The sequence below is a fragment of the Canis lupus genome, chromosome 15, assembly GCF_011100685.1.
Source record: "Canis lupus familiaris isolate Mischka breed German Shepherd chromosome 15, alternate assembly UU_Cfam_GSD_1.0, whole genome shotgun sequence".
Classification (NCBI taxonomy): domain Eukaryota; kingdom Metazoa; phylum Chordata; class Mammalia; order Carnivora; family Canidae; genus Canis; species Canis lupus.
Genome location: NC_049236.1, coordinates 20,099,684 through 20,114,437, shown reverse-complemented (window position 1 = coordinate 20,114,437; position 14,754 = coordinate 20,099,684). Strand labels below are relative to the sequence as shown.

The 14,754-nt window shown below is 37.4% G+C and overlaps 1 long non-coding RNA gene and 1 other non-coding gene across 8 annotated transcripts in view; both read right to left on the bottom strand.

The window, feature by feature from the left end:
- LOC119877029 overlaps positions 1-14,754 on the bottom strand; it is a 183,235-nt gene that overhangs the window by 123,896 nt on the left and 44,585 nt on the right. The window lies entirely within an intron of this gene.
- Positions 13,969-14,075, bottom strand: LOC119869464. Its single transcript, XR_005371023.1, has one exon. It is a non-coding gene; the product is annotated as a U6 spliceosomal RNA (small nuclear RNA).

Sequence of the window (14,754 nt, the reverse complement as noted above, 5' to 3'; positions counted from 1 at the left end):
CTCAGTGGTTGAGTGTCTGCCTTTGGCTCCTGAGATCAAGTCCCACATCAGGCTCCCTGCAGGGAGCCTGCTTCTCCCTCTGCCTGTGTCTCTGTCTCTCTTTGTGTCTCTCATGAATAAATAAATAAAATCTTAAAAAAAAAAAAAGAGCAAGGAAAGAACCTGACTTTCATAACAGAGAAACAGACACAGAGTTAGACTAAATGAGAAGACAGAGAAGTATGTCCCAAATGAAAGAATGAGACTAAACCACAGCAAGAGACCTAAGTGAAATGGATATAAGTAATATGTCTGATAGAGACTTTTAAAGTAATGATCATAAAGATACTCACTGGATTTGAGAAAAGTATTAGTCTGTAGAAGTTGGGACACACAGAAATCTATGGGACAGAATATGAGTTAATTCATTAACAGACATTAGAAGTCTTCTAGCTAAACCTTCCATGTAACTCTCCCCAGCCATATCATCCTGCCCGTAAGATATTGTCAATAACTTAATTATCTTCTCTGGGAAGGAGTTCTTTTCCCCAAAGCATTGAAAGTATTCAGTGGAAGGAGGAGTTCCAGAGGAAGGCTTAACTGGTACTTTTTCCCCTTGCTTAGTAAGGAAATTTCAAAAATTCCTTATAACTATAGAGAAGCATGTAAGATATCCTCCCAATAAGGAGAGAGGTAATAAGATTTTGTGTGGTTTCTAATGTCTGTACTTTTTCTAATAAGTAGATCAATTGTTAGAGAAAAGAAATAGAATGAGGATTGATTACAAGTAAGGCTTGATCAGGAGTAGCATGGTGGTAGCCAGGGAGGAAGACAGGAAAAAGCAAAGAGAGTGGTGCTCTGGGTCTGAGAGGCAGCAGACAACCTCAGCCCAGTTCTGGGATCCCTTTAGGGTAGGGGAGATATCCAGGCCATGAATAATGGGAAGGACTGCCATGAACAAGACGAGCTGAGGCCAGCCTAGAGGACCCCTCCCTGTACCTTAGTTTAGAAAGAACAACTGCCTTTCACAGTGATTCTCTGCTCACTACTTCCAGCATGCCCCATAATCATCTTTGAGCCCTGGAGAATATGCTGGTCTGCAGCTACACTTCTAGACATCTAATGGAAGAATGGAGGCACACATCAGAGATGCTGCTCCACCTGTCAGATGGTGAGAAAGTCTGGAACCCTAGGGTCAGACTCAGGACACTAGTATTTTCTAAACCAAGGGCAGAGATGGTTGAAAACCGTGACTATGCTCTTACCAATAGACACTGGAGACTACTCTTCCCTCCTGCCCCCCATGCCAAGTGAAGTCATCTAAACCATTCAGGGCAACCCTGAATCCTATGATGAATACAACTTATTTGGGTCTTATAGACTCCGATCGGGTTTCCCTGCCTCATATTCAATCCTTCTTCCAGATGACAAGCTTTAAAATACTTGATAGCAGCTATCATGCTCCCTCTGTCTTCCTTCCCCTGGGCGAAGCTTCCCTTGATCCTTCAATTAGATAATAAGTATGCCTGAATGGAGCCATTTGAACAAAATTCCCAACAGCCTCATTGAAGCAGGGAACCCCATCTGTAACCATCAGTGTAAACATTAAATAGGGAAATCCCTTTGATACTGTCTACAAGACAGCCATCAACACAGTGGGCCCTCTTAAACAAAGTCATCAGCGTTGGAGTGATGAAGATTACACAAATTAAAAAGCTGCACCCAAATGAAAAAAAAAAAAGATTGTTTTGTTTTGTAAGTAAACTGTCCATAATTGTTCACAATGGTTTACTAGGTACTGGTCTCAGAGTCCATGAAAAAAATTGTAAGCTCTTTGAGACCAGAGCCAGGATTTCCCATTACTTCCCAATCACTTCCTAGCTCTTTCTTTTCCTTCTAACTTCCCAATTTCCTAGCACTTTCCTACCTTGCCCAGACATGGACACACAGTTTGCACTTGATATATTCTTGACAAGATGTTTGTGGATTGACTATATGGTTGGTCTTTATTCCATCATCTTTAAAAGCGGAAGGATAGAAGTGTCTACCAAAGCCTGCACTGGGGTATACAGTCTGTGCTAAGAAACTGGCATGCAGAATGGTGGAACTCCAACATGGGATAAATTCATTTTTCTGCATAACCACCCAATTCACCAACTTCCACAAAGCTCTAATAAACTACACCCCTTATTTGATTGGCACTGGGATTATAGACCTGAAAATGGAAATGAACTTTAATTGAAGAGTGTCTTTGATTCCTGCTTTCCAAAAGGACCTATATGATCAATGAGAGAAATCTGACATGGCTTAATACAAGAGCAACTAAGAAAGAAACAATTAGAATAAGTTCAAATGTAGTTACCTATCATAAAACTAATTTAACCATTAGCATCTTTATTGAATATTTATTTAATATCTGCTGCATGACACAGTACTAGCCTGAAACCCTGAATAAAATTATTCAACTATTGCTAATTATAATTAGTGTATTATTGATACAATAATTCTGCATTAGAAAAATAAACTCGAAATCCCAGTTATGACAGCAAATATGTATTTTTTCTACATTATTACTAAGGATTCAGCTGGGTTTGAATCAAGGTTGTGTTGAGTTCTGGTTTGCACCAAGAATTTTCCTTCTGAGACCAGGAGCTACTAATATACAATCTTCACACAGAGGAATGAGAGAGGGGCAAGTGGAAACATCATGTCTCTCAAGACAGCTTTCTGTACGTCAAAGAAAGGCATATAACCAAGTACAACATCAATGCAATAAGGAAATAAAACCTGCTTACTCTTGTGGGAGGAACTAAAAGCTCACATAGCAAAAGATATGTAATTCCTTTGTAAGGAGGAAGAGAAGAATTAGGAAAAACAATCCAATCTACCAAAAAGGTATGACTTACACTCATGAGTTCAAGTGAGAGGAAAAAAATAAATGCACCCATAATTTAGTGGGAATTCATTAAAGAGAGCTACATATACCGAATATATTTTAAGGTCATTTTTGTGGCTATTGGAAGAACAAGGAGCAAGAAAGTAAGCAGACCAGTTAGGAAGCTATAACAATTGTCTAAGAGAGATGATGGCCTGGGCCATGATGATGACAGAGGTGACCAAGAGCATTAGAGTTAATTTGTATTTTAGCAGACTTGGTCATTATTAGCTATTGTAGCGGGGGAAGAAGCATGTTTGAAGAATATCACTTTAGCTTCTGGCTTGGATAATAAGAGAAATGATGCTGAAATGGGGAAACATGAAGGGAGAGTGTTACAGTCTTTGTGATTAATCCCAATTCATTCCTTCAAAATGATTAACCTAAGCCAGTTGTCCTAAACAGGACATGTTCTTCCCCACTCTCAGGCTCTTGGGAAATGCCAGGTGGGGAATTTTGGGGTTTTCCTAGTGACCGAAAGGTATTTTTCATTAAGGGTCTTAAATGGTGAACATTCTAAAATGCATGGGACAGTCCCACAGAACAAAGGTTTGAAATGTCCTCCCTGCTCTTCCCTGAGGCACCAATATACCCCTGTTGAGAAGTCCTGGCCTAGAATTATTATGATAATCTCATTCTAATCACCAATGATTTGGTCAGGAATAAAGGTATGACTCTGTTCTGACAAGTAGGACAAACATCCTGGAGAGCTTCCATGAGAGATTTCCCTAGTTTTAAAACAGAAAAATGGAAAGAAACAGTCCCATTTCCCCTTGAACACTGTTAGGAGATGATGCCTGGAATGTCTGCAGCAGAATTAGTAGAGGTCAATCAGAAGATGCTACAGTAGATATAGAATAAATAATTCTAGGGGATTATAATTTAGTTAGGGAGAAGTGTATGAGTACCCATGAAATAACCAGAGATATCATAAATAAATATTTACTTCATAACTTTGAGATATGGAATTGTACCGCCTACACTTTTGGAAAAGGTCAGTACACTCAAGCAGGTACTAACAAAGGTTCACTGAATTACAATTATTCAAAAACACATTTCATTTTTACAATTGTTGGCTAAAGAACCATTTTGTGAACTATATTATATGTCTTAACCCAAGGCTACAAATTGGAAACCCACAGATATATAGTTGAGTGGCGAAATGTTTCAAAATTTTTTAATTATGCAGTTGCCAATATTTAAAGATTGGGAGATTTCACATTAAAATCTGGACTTCTACATTCACTTGAAGACATAATGGCTCTGGTCCCATTTTCCTACCTATCAACGACAAGCTGGAGCTGAGAAGAGAGCACTGCCCTCCATCCTCCAGGCTCCAATAGCAAGTTTCACCGGCATATTGAATGAGCACCCCTTAATCTCTTTTGGATTAGGGTTCACTTCTGTTCAATCAGTGGGTTGAGTCAAGTGACCCGGTATCAATATTCTGTGATCCTAAAGCCTGTCATTTACAGTGATAGCAAATTAGTGAAAATTCAGATTGTTTTTCCTTTCCTGTCCACGCCTCCTCCGTATTTATCCATCATACTGGCTGATGCACATTTTAGTCTATATGTGCTGCCTGGTTGAAAAGGGAGTGGTTAAAAGTCATTCTATTCAGCCTCCCTGTGGTTTGGTTAAAGATAAACCTACAGTTTCCTCCGTTTACGAAAAAGAGAACACCTTCCATTATTAGTAAGGTGAAAATCTAACAAATTGGGCAATCAAACAAGGGTGTTCACTAGTAAAATGACTTAGCCAGCAAGAAGAACACTGGCTCATCTTTCATCTTAATACTGAAGAAAAGGGTTATTGGTTTAAAAAAATTTTTTTACCTGCTTAGTGACACATTCAAAACAAACAATTATTTACATTTGAAAATACCAGATAATAACAGATACTTCTAACTGGATAGCATGAATTTCATTTATGATCTCTCATTTTCTTTTTCAGTGAAAGAATATTACCTGTTTTTGACCCCATCAAGAAGCTATTAAGAACGCATTTTTCAGCTTTTGTGGCATCCTGCTGTTCTATTGACACTGTTGCACTAACCAACAGACCTCCCTCATTCAATCCATTTAAAAGACAAACAAAGGGGTTAGGCATCAGAATTTCAGCTTATTTTCCCTTCTCACCTAAGGTTTACTAAAATAAAACAGAGCTATGGTCAATAGCTTGTTAAGCAACAAATGTAAATTTTATACAGGCTCCCATAAAGCTACCCTCTTCTAAACTCTAGAAACTATGTATCTGAAATACTCTTTTGCAAAGCACTATATTTACAGGCTTTGTATTGACACCTACTAGAAGATATTAATATAAAAAAGCAAGACTTGGTGTCTCCAACTGCAGAGAAAATAGGAAGCTGACTCTCCTGAGAGCAGTGAATTTGGCAAATACCCTTTATGTCATTCAACCAAGGCAATAGATGTAGTAAAGAAATGTAAATCAGTTGCTCAGACGGTCTTGGAAATACCGTGACTGTTATGGTTAACCTATAATAAGGATGAAAAATGAGATCACCACTCCATTTGTCTTCAAAAATTTTTCTGTCTTGAACATATAATATTCTGATGCCTTTGTGGCACAAATATAATGCCACTCCTTTTTATCCTCACTCAACGGTGTATTTAAAGAGGGTGTTCAATTAGAGACAGACAGGCAGCCATAAGTAGTAATGGGGAGACTGATCATTTTTTATTCATTCAAAGTGTCAAAGAAAAGATGACTTATGTTTTAAGATTATGTTGATTGGGGAGTCTTTTTCAGCTATAAAGAAACATATTTAAAATAGAAGAGTACAAAAAAAAAATAAAATAAAATAGAAGAGTACATTTAAAAGTTTTCAAATGCAATTATACTAAGGAGCCAGTATCAAAACAAGTCTCAACTTGCACTTACAGGGAAAGATACCTTTTGCTAAGATATGTGGAAAAGTTGCTTTAGGTTCTGCATTGTCAAAGCAGTGCAGCCTGTATGTGGTGTGATCCACGACCGTAACCGTATCCTGAGCAAGACTTCACTATTCTATATACCACCACTTATGCTCACCCTTGAAGAGACAACAGAATTTTAATAAAACCTGAATTGATATAATAAGACAAAGTAGCACTGGCAAAAAGTCTGTCATATTTTCAAGGTGGATAGCTTCAGGATGCTTACTTTATCTACATTTTGATAAATTCTATTCACAATATTATCTACTACTTTTGGCCAAAGTTCCAGTGTTGTCTTTAAGCTTCAAAAGTAGAATTTGAATTCCATTATTCCAAACTGATTATTTTAATCTTTTCCACACTTACTAGAAGAATATAAGAATCCACCCTGAGTATAAATAAGCATATATTATATAGCACTGATGTAATCTAGAATCTTGGAATGGAGTCCATTGTTCTAACTTAATTCTGGAACAAATTAGCATATGGCATGTATAGCTAAGTGTGTTGAGATTGAAAACTTGTCCTATGAATTCTTTGGGTAAGAAATTTCTAAATGTGAAATTGGGTGATTTAATAAAATATAGATAAGAGATCTCTTAAAACTTCTTAGGGAGTAAGTTCAGAAGTAAGGTTATATAATTTTAAGAAGACAGCAAACAAGCCTCTAAGTGTTTAGTTCTTTAATTAGATAAAAAATATAAATCAAATACTTAACAGCTTTCAAAATTATTGTACAAATGGGGTTCCTGGGTGCACTCATTCAGGTAAGTGTCTGTCTTTGGCTCAGGTCATGATCCCAGGATCCCAGGATTGAGCACCGCATGGGGTTCCCTGCTCAGTGGGGAGCTTGCTTGTCCCTCTGTACTCGCTTTCTCTCTTTCTCAAGTAAATAAATAAAAAAACCCAATAAACTGGGGCAAAACATTGAAACTAACAGAATTCGTGAGTCGGCTATTAAGCCAACTTTTATTTCTTCACATGTTCATTCATTCATTTATTCAATATTTATTGAACCCTTACTACATACTAGCACCTGAAAGAAGTTTCAAAAATACTAAGCATACAGCAATTTACAAAATCATTTCATACATATAATTATATATAACTATATATCTATAAAACACTATTCTTATATTCCTTATATTCTTATGTCTATTCATAAAAAACATAAAACATGTATTAATCTAATTAGCCAGCTAGGGAAGTAAGCATGAATAGAGTCTGGCCCAGTACTTCCTCACCTAGGAGAAAAAGCTTTGGAGCTGCAATCTCCCTGAGGGAGACGCTGTCACATATGCCTTTCTGGGAGGGATTAAGAAACCAGAGCAGCTGGGACCCATTTTCAAATCTAAAACTGACATGAAAGGCTTTACATGAATGACTAAAAACTCTAAGTTCAGATAAGCTGGAAGAGCCTAAGAAAGGGATGCATTAGTCTTGGTGTTAAACCAAAGAAAATTGATTAGATCACAAAATGGGCAGGTTTCACTTATGATCCTAATAGCCTACGCAAATGAAAAACAAAGATCTGCACCCTTATTTATCAGTCTTCTTGCATATCGTACTCAGAAGATAGTAAGAATTAGAGGTTATCTAAGAAATGTCACAGGCTGAACTAAAATAACCAAGACTACAATTTGTGTTGACATCTTTCGCTTTTCAAAATTTTTGACAATTTTCCACATATGCCATTCTTGAAATATAAAAGATCAGTAGCTTTTTGCTAATACAAGGTAGTATTTGCTGCTTTGTATTCCTTTGTCGTCTTCTCCTGGGAGTGCCCCTTCATTGGTTAAGTGGTACTTTTTCTTAAACATCTTCATAAACAAGAAGAGTTTAATATCAACTTACAACAGGATCTTATATTATATTCTTAGATATCAAGGTGTATTAGTCCATAGTTTAAATTTGGGTTACAGTCAAATGAGATTATAAGAGTCCTAGTAGTTTAGAGTGCTATCAAATTAAAGTGAAAATAAAGAGCTAATCCTATTTTATTTCCCATCTCTCTATAAAGAATGTCAAATGATGATAGTGATGACTAAGTTTCTAGACATATGGAACATAGCACCTATGCAACACTGCTTTGATGTTTACGAAGTGTCAATTTCTAAAATAAATATAGAAACTTACCAGTTAACACTAACACCTGCTACCATTACATTGTAGAAGTGTATAGAATTAGTAAAAATAAAGAGAAACAGTATATTGCTTAATTGTTGACAGCTAAAAATGTTTGCTTGTTAACCTTTGCTGATTCTAGTCAAATAGAGTCTTCTACTGAGCCTGGCTCCAGATTTCACTTGGCGGAAGACCAGTGCTATGGACATCATTTCATTTTGTTTTAATTTATTTATTCATGAGAGACACATAGAGAGAGAGGCAGAGACACAGGCAGAGGGAGAAGCAGGCTCCATGGGGGGAGCCCGATGTGGGACTCGATCCTGGATCCCACGATCACGCCCTGATCCGAAGGTCGATGCTCAACTGCTGAGCCACCCAGGCGTCCCTGGACATCATTTCAATATCACAACTTCAGGTTCTAAATTAAAGGCATTTCTATATTCCATACATTTCATTTACTTAGAAAAATTAATATTACATTGCTGTTCTCTGATGGTAGTAACATGCAATACTCATAATTCTCTAAATTTTTCTTTGTATAAAAAGCCAAAGAAACATTCTCATTCATGAAGAACAATTATTGGTGCTAGCATTTCTAGAAAGCCTACTCTCTTGCCCTTTCTCCTGTGGGTTCCAATACAGGTAAAGTTTGCTTTACCTGTTTTTCAAATAATGGGGATCAACTTAAACTATGAAATGCATGTAGAACTCTCTGGTATTGGCTGCATTAGAGCAATAGTAAAGATCCCTAATATGGTCTCACTCTATCCCAGAATTTAGACCCTGGGGCCTACCTTGGAAAAGGCTAAATCCATAAAACTCTCTTACCCAAACACTTGCATGAAGCATCATGGACTATAACATCTCCCGTGGAATGCCAGAAAGAGGATGTGCATAGTTACTTTACCCAACGCATAACTTGAGCCAGTGAATGACCTCCTGCCCCAATCAACATGTCATTCTCTTTCACATGGAAAAAACAGTGAGGGGTACAGAGAAAATTAGCACATTTTCCTTTCAATTCTGTCTTCCTTCCAGGGTTTGGGTGCAGTCCCTCTCAAGAAAATGAAAGAAAAGATGACAAAGTAGTCCCCCAGAAACTAATTTTATGGAAATGTATTATAATGATTTCATATTACTCATGCTTTTTTTTTTTTAAAGAAAACCTATTGTTTTGCCATAATAACTTTCCAAAATTAATAGATTACACAAGATTATTTGGCCAATATCTCTCTTCTCCAATAAAAGTCACTAACAGTTATGATAAAATCAGCCATCTGTTCTATTGACTTGATAGAAAGTCATCATAGGATGTGCAAATTTTATCAATTATATCACCTCATGTGTTTTTGAATATTTGTCTAACAAGAAACTTGATTAATGGCAGCTGAGATGATCCTGAGGGATACTGGCCAATGTCATCATTGGAGGAAGCTCTCTTAGATTATTTTGTGCATGCATTCACCCACCACATGACAGGTGGTGTTCGAAGCACTAGAGCAATAGGCAAGTCTCTGTTCTCATACACTTTCATTCTGGAAGATGCTTATAGTCAATAAGTAAAAGAAATTCATAAGTGAGATAGTTTTAGGGAGTGATAGGTGTAATGGAAGATACTGAAGCTACTTGATATGATAATTACTGGAGATCCCCAACGAGAGAGGGGATAGGGAGGATGTTGGATTGAGTGGTCAAGAAAAGCTCTCCAAGGAGAAACCTTCTAGTCTGAGACCTAAATTAGAAGGATGCATACAGAGTGTGCATAAGACACGCATAAAGATCATAAGACACAAAGTCTTGGGGTGCCTGGATGGCTCAGTTGGTTAAGTGTCTGACTCTTGATCTCAACTCAGGTCTTGATCTCAGGGTCAGGAGTTCAAGCCCCACACTGAGCTCCATACTGGGCGCAGAGCCTACTTTAAAAAAAAAAAAAAAGGCACGAAGTCCTAAAAATGAGAAGCTACTGTTTCAGCTTTTATAGAATCCAGCCTATTCCATTCTAAGAAAATTTTGCTCTATATGATGTTACCATACAGTTCAACAGCTTACTCCTTTGTAAATAACACATGGCAAGTCAGTGGGAAATGGCATATAACTAATGATGAATCCTGTGGTGTTGATCCATGATAAGGGATGAATGAATGAATCCATACCCAGTGCCTACTAAATGTGAGGCATTGATAATTGTTCTTTTATACTCTGCTTACTTTGAGCAAATACATCTTTGTTCATGTAGTGAATTCATATCTAGTTCCTCTATGTGCCAGGTACCATACTTAGCATTAGAGTCAAAAATTAACCTGACACAGTACTCCCTGCAGTATACTTCTGCTCAATGGAGGGCAGTTGACAATTCAACAGGCAATTGTGATTTGGCGTCATCAGTGCCATCAAATGAGTAAAACTGAAGTACCAGAGGTGCACATGAAGTTGCTTTTAGGCTCCTTGAGGATAGGGGTCAAGAAAAGCTTCCTAAGATGAAGTAACATTTAAACAAGATGCTAGGGATATGTAGGGAATAACTAGGCCATTGGGCCAAAAGTAGCTTAGGGAAGAAAATAATTACAAGTCCTTCTCCATGTCTGGAGCCATTGAAGGAAATGGTCAAGAGATAAGATTGCAAAATCAGCAGTGGAAAATCACACAGAACCCTGTCTGCTGAGCTAAGAAATTTGGATTTTTATGTGGCGGCAACAGGGAACCACTAAAGAGCTTTAAGTGGGGGAATGACATGACAGATTTGTGAGTTTTAAAAAAATCTCTCTAGCTTCAGTCTGGTGATTCCAAGGTGAGGAGGGGGAAAAAAGCAGGCTGAACACAAAGTGAACATAATCCATTCAAATAGTTTGCTATAAAAATTTGAAAACCCCCACTGAGCTGGATTTCCATCCAAATCTCACAGTGCACCACTTTAAACCTTACTTATGAACTTCACTCACATTTTTAATACTCAGGTGATGAATTTAATCACAGAAGGTTGCATTGTATTACTTACTTCATGTATTTTGAAATGTGAGTTTTTCACTGAGTCAGCACGGCCATATCGCTTAGCTCAGGAAAACATGTCAATCCTTATGCCCCTCAAAACTGCCATTAACACACATGGCATCAAATTTTTCTAGGTGATGTGAAATTAAATCATGCCTCTTTGCAATGTATTCTAATCAGCTACTCCATTAACTGTTTTCAAATGGTAATCAACTAGGCTCCAAATGAATAGTTACATATTCAGCTTGCTCCATGAATTCTATGAATGCATAAACCGTAACAAGTTGTAATTATATTACTTTCAGAAGTCATTTACAGCAATTGAACAAACTAAGAAAAATTCCAAGATTCTTGTGTGACAGCGCAATTAAACAATATGAACTGCAAGACTCCACTTCATATTCTAAAATTTAGTTAAGATGTACTTTCTGAGAAAAGATCGTTTTGGAATACAGACATTATTCAGGTTAAGGCTTTATAACTTTAAATTATGGACCACCGAGCAAAATTATCAGAAAATTTTTTGTTACGTGCCTTATTAAATAAATTTCTCTAACAGGGAAAAATCTTCTCTTTCAATACAGAGGTAGGTATTAATCTTTGTAGCAAGAAGACTACTTGGGAAAATATAATTCATACTTTTATAGTACCTACTATGTGCCAGGTGCTGAGCTAGGGACGCTATGTTTTTGACCTATGTCATCTGTTTCATACTGAATACGTGATAGAAGAACCCAACTTCCTCTAGTCGGAATTCCTCAATTTCAAGTAGTAGTTATAAGAGACTAGTAGCATTTCAATTACCTATTGCTACATAACATACCACGTCCAAACCTTAGGAGTTTAAAATAACAACCACTATTTATTATCCTTCATGATTCTGTGGATTGATCAAAAAGTTCGGCTCTGTGGTGATGGGTTGGGCATTGGGTTAGTTGGAAGGTTTATATAGGGGCCTTGTTCCCACGGCAAGGAGTTGGTGTTGGCAGCCAGCTGGGGCTCAGTTGGGAGTGTTGGCCAGACGCTTTGGTTCTTCCCTATGGAGGCCTCTCTACATGGTCGCTTGGACTTCCTCATAGCATTGGAATTGTGTCCCAAGAAGAAACATTCTAAGAGTGAGCATTCTAAGACTATAAACCTGGCATGCAAACACTTATTGTGGTAGGTAAAATGGCCTCCACAAAGATAGCCATGCTCTAATCCCTGAAACCTGTGAATATATTATCTTCACGCAAAAGAGACTGCAGATGTGATTAAGGTAGAGATGGGAAGATTAGCCTGGATTATCTGGGAGGGACCAATGTAATCAGAAGAGTCCTTGTAAGAGGGAGGCAGGAGTAAGACTGATTTGAAGATGTTATACAGGTGGCTTTGAAAATGCAGGAAGGGGCCACAAACCATGCATATTCACAGGTTCGAGGGATTAGGGCACAGACATTTCCGAGGTTCATTATTCTGCTTATCATATTTCTCCAAAACTGAAATCTTTGTGACAAGGAGAGGTGAGAAGTACAGCATTAGTCTACTCTGTGCCCTGTCTAGGAATAAACCCTCAAAGGAGCAATTAGCACAGATAAATGCATCATCATTCTGCTGCTCACTAGCTCCAACAGCATTCTGAGGAGACAATTTATTTGAGATGTTACTCCTCCAAAATTAGTCACAGTTGGGTATTTCATAACCAGCTCTGCTTCATCATTAAAGGGCAAGTCTCCTCCAACGAGCAGCAATGCTGTTTTTACAAGAACTCCATAAACTGCCTTGACAATGAAGAACAAAACCTGAAAATCAAGTATTCAAAATGACCCCATGACATCATTTAATGGACTGTGTACCTACAGCGGCGGATACATCCCTCTTCACTCTGCAAACATTTTGCACTTTTTGTTTCTGCTCTGAATCTACTAGTGGCTTTTTCATTGTCAAATGCAATGTAATTAGGGCTTCTGTGGTGAACTGTGATTACCCTCTGTTTTAAAACACGTGTCTCCTACCTATAGATGCATAGAGACTAAGATGAATAGGTAGGCAGAGACAGCTACGCTTTTTAAGGAATCCAAACGCCTTACTGATACATTTTAAAATATTAATTTTTAAAATATTGTATTGGACTCGGTTGGGGTGCCTGGTTGGCTGTCTGTAGGGCATGCTACTCTTGACCTCAGGGTCATGAACTCAAGCCCCACGATGGGCATGGAGCCTACTTAAAAAACAAAATAAAACAAAATGCTATTAAAAAATGTATTGGACATGCTTGACAAAACAAAGCTGTAAAGAAAACAAAGCTTAAGAATTAAGCTAAGGACTACTGAGATATCCCAAGTGAGGAAAATTTTATCCCAACATCTTTGTTAATTGTCATTCAAGCAGGAGAAAAATAAATGAGTTGGTGTGAAGATGTTTTATATTCACTGAAATCTTTTTATGACGCAAGTTTAAATTCTGTTCCCGAAAGGAAAATTTCAGAGTGCTGCCCATACCACCACCAACGATGGAGAGAGCCTGGGGAATATTAGAACGCCTGGGAAGAATTACGTTTGGAAGCTTTTAGTGAACTTAATACAGTGAGGTGGAAGGGAGCCTCCTTCTGGTCAACTACGTAGAAGAGCATGTTGGTTTTTACTGAAAGTTCTTTGCCTATTTTACAGCTGAAATTGCAACAAGCTTCTCTAACTGAAAAAGATTCTGCGGTATAAATACAGGAAGAGGAAAGAAAATAATCACCCCGAACTACATCAGGAGAAATGTGCCCAAACATACATGCACTTCAAAGTAAAGGAAGTTCCACAGTGTTTCAACTGCTAAATAATCATTTTACACAATCGTCAAATTCCAAAGAAAACATAGCCTACACATTAAATACGTTTTCAAATTATCAGTAGGCTTAGGACAAATTCTATAAGATAAATAATTTGCAACTGAATTTTCAAATGACCTTTTCTTTATTAAAATATGCATTAATTTAATGTAGTCTAGATGTAAATTTCTAACATATTTTTTAGAAATAAGGGACACTTCACAAATTTGTGTGTCATCCTTATGCAAGGGCCATGCTCATCTTTAACATATCGTTTCAATTTTAGTATATGTGCTGCCGAAGCAAGCACTAGACTTTAATATTTATTATAATAAATGTACTATAGGAGCATAAATCCTGATTCATATATTTTAATTTACAAATCCATCAGTTTGATTAATGGAGCCATTTTTCTCTCCAATCATGTTAAATTACATCCATAGCCAGAACCCTGAAGTAAATTATGAGCTCATTCAGGAAACATCCTGCCAAGAGAGTATTTGGCACACAGTAGGCAGTCAATAAATATCGAAAACGATAAACATTTATTCTATCAAAGCATACATAGCAGTATAGATTTTCAACCGTGTGTAAACTCTTCAATTGAAATGTTAACAACAGCCCAGTCCCTCATCCAACACACCTGAGAGTTGCTTTCCCTTCCATTAATTGAAAAGCATTCAGGAGAGAGACGTTAATTAATATTAATCAAGCCTACCAGGAAAGTAAGGTGGTGCTATTGCCAATGTACTCTTGAGACCATATAATCATGATTTTAGAGTCACTGCATTCTTTGTTCCTTCAGTTTATGCTGATATTTAATTGCATGTGATAATGTAGAAATAATCACTGATAGAGAAAAATCAGGTTCTACCTGAGGCCCACCTGGGTGAAGTCCAAGTCATTGTGAGACCTTATGTCCAATTTACCCTGAGTTCTGGTTTACCAGGTAATGTCCCACCGTGCTGCCATGCATGCCTGGCCTGTGT